This window comes from Spermophilus citellus (genome assembly GCF_964194105.1).
Source record: "Spermophilus citellus genome assembly, chromosome: 7".
NCBI classification, from domain to species: Eukaryota; Metazoa; Chordata; class Mammalia; order Rodentia; family Sciuridae; genus Spermophilus; species Spermophilus citellus.
In genome coordinates this window covers 62,695,596-62,698,012 of record NC_138188.1, presented here as the reverse complement: position 1 = coordinate 62,698,012, position 2,417 = coordinate 62,695,596, and the positions used below count along the sequence as shown (strand labels likewise).

Sequence of the window (2,417 nt, the reverse complement as noted above, 5' to 3'; positions counted from 1 at the left end):
CTTGTGTAATTAAGTCATTACTTCATATGTTCCCATGTTCATTGCAACTTTACTCATTATCCCATATGAATAAATTAATATTAATATGGATGATTTGCATGTAAATGGCACTATCCCTGCCTTTTTAAGGGCTGAATGATATTCTATTTCATAATATTCCATTATATAAATAAATACATAACACATTAACACCATTTTATTAAATGAAATAGATAGTATCCAGCTTTCAAAAAGCAGGGAATACTACCTTGTTTTTAATTGCACATGGATAAATATGGTGGATGCAGAGTGACAGTGAATAGATCACAAAGCATGATAGACATTAGTCCTCCCCCTCCCCAGCATTTCCTTCATCTCCCTGGCTTTCTAGTGTCCACACAGTGAGATCGTCCCTGAGTAACTGCAAGATCAGGGTGCTGTCTTTGTAAGACTCTTCATTCGGTCTATCCAATTCAGCAAAAATTTTATCAAATGCTGTTTTGCCAGGCTGCAGGCCTTTTCAGGAGGGTTGAAAATCTCATAGTCAAAGACTGAGAAATACAATGGCAATCCAAGTCCAACTGGGTGCGAAGGCTGCATTTCTTTCTCTGTAATTTTATTTGGTTCCTAGTAAGCCTGCTGGGAGTGCACGGCTGGGGTTTGTTTATCATCTCCAGATGTCACCTCAGAAAAACACCAAAATAATCTTTCATTTTCAAGATCATTGTACTTCCTGGTTGCGCAGCATTGGGAATAAGGTATTTGTCCAACAGCTCTGGAACATCACTGCAAACGTCCTGCAGACCCTCCTCTATCTTCTCAAGGTCCACTTTGCTCATCTGGTGCTTCTCATTGCTCTCTGTTTTTGGTTCCCTGTTGAGGAATGCCAGGAAGAACTGCGAGCACCTACCACATTTTTGGAGGCAACAGAGCAGATTTCTGGCATCACTGGAGAGTTGGTGACCTCGTCCTGGGCCTGCCTACACGGCTGCAGACATCACCATAATACTCGCCTGTTCAGTGAGTTTGGCTTTCTGTACCTGCTGGCTTTTGTCCATGGTTATTACTGTGAGACAGCTGCAGAAGGAAAACGTTCTTTCAACGAAACTCTGGAAGACTCACTTCCTCCCACACCACTCCGCAGGTGGCCACGTGGCTGTGGGGGCATTGATGGAAAGGGGGGTTGTGGCAGTTGAACTTCTGCTCCTGCCCAGAAGCTGCCATTTGTGACAACATAGAAGAAACTGTTAGAGTAGGTAGATAGACATGAAGGTGGTGGTGGTGGGGAATAGGGCTCAATCCATCTTAAGTGGCAAAAAAATCATCCAAACTCAAGTGACAAGATACCCTGCTCATGCATTTGTCTCCTTCACCCCCAGGCACTGCCTTCTTAAACTGAGAAGAAAGGAGTAGCCAACTTAAGGGACTTCCCATGTGCAGAGCATCGAGGCACTAAGCCATGGCAGGAAACAGTGGTGAGCATCTGGAGTACATGAAATAGAAGAGAGTTTTCCAGACCAAATAGAAAAAACCCACCACGAGGAAAACACCACTCCATTTCCATCTCCACTCCAACCTACTTTAAAGTGTAATTTCATAAAAGTGTTTATACTTTATAAGTCTCTTGACTGAAAAATTTCTTTGAAGAAGATAAGAACCAAGTTGTGACATTGCCAGTGATAAAAGTAGAGGCTGTTACGATAAGTGAAATAAACCAGACATAGAAGGAAATATACCGCATGATCTCACTCATATGCAGGGTGCAAACAAAACAAAACAAAACAAAACAAAAAAACCATACAGAAACTGAGTAAAACTGGTTGACAGGGGCCAGTGGTGGGGAGGTATGGGAAGAAGTAGGTCAAAAGGTACAAAATTGCAGTTTCAGTGCGAAGTCTGAGGACCTGATTAACAGCATGAGGTTCTATAGTTAAAGATACTCTACTGTACACTGGAAATTTGCTTAGAGTAGATTCTCGGCTCTTAACACACACACACACACACACAGGTGATGGATAGGTTAAGTAATCATTTTACTATGTATATGTACATTAAAACAGCATACCATGTGCCTTAATATATATGAGAAAGAGACTGAACAATTTCTACCTACTTCTCCCACTCTCTCTTTCAAACTCTTATTGCTCAATCTGTGAAACCTTACATTACTTTACAATATGCTTTAATTTTCACAAATTACTATTTCATTCTGCCAAATAATAGTGTAGTTATTATCGGTTTTGAAATCCTGCTTCCACCAACTACCTGTCAGCTATGTGAACAAGGGAAAGTTTCTGCTCTGTTTTTCCTCTCCTATAAAACGCAGCCAAAACATACAGTAGGAACCTTATGACATTCTTGTAAAGGCTAGAAGAATAAGAAGATCTAAAGTGTTTCCAATAGTGCTTTGCATATAGTAAGTACTGTAGGAATTTTAG

At 40.8% G+C, this 2,417-nt stretch overlaps 1 pseudogene across 1 annotated transcript; it reads right to left on the bottom strand.

The window, feature by feature from the left end:
* Positions 1 to 322: 322 nt before the first annotated feature.
* On the bottom strand, positions 323 to 1,203 carry LOC308653297 (14-3-3 protein beta/alpha-like; annotated as a pseudogene). Its single transcript has 2 exons — positions 1,102 to 1,203; positions 323 to 959 (listed from the first exon to the last, which is right to left on the bottom strand). The product of its transcript is annotated as a 14-3-3 protein beta/alpha-like (transcript).
* Between the last annotated feature and the right edge of the window lie 1,214 nt (positions 1,204 to 2,417).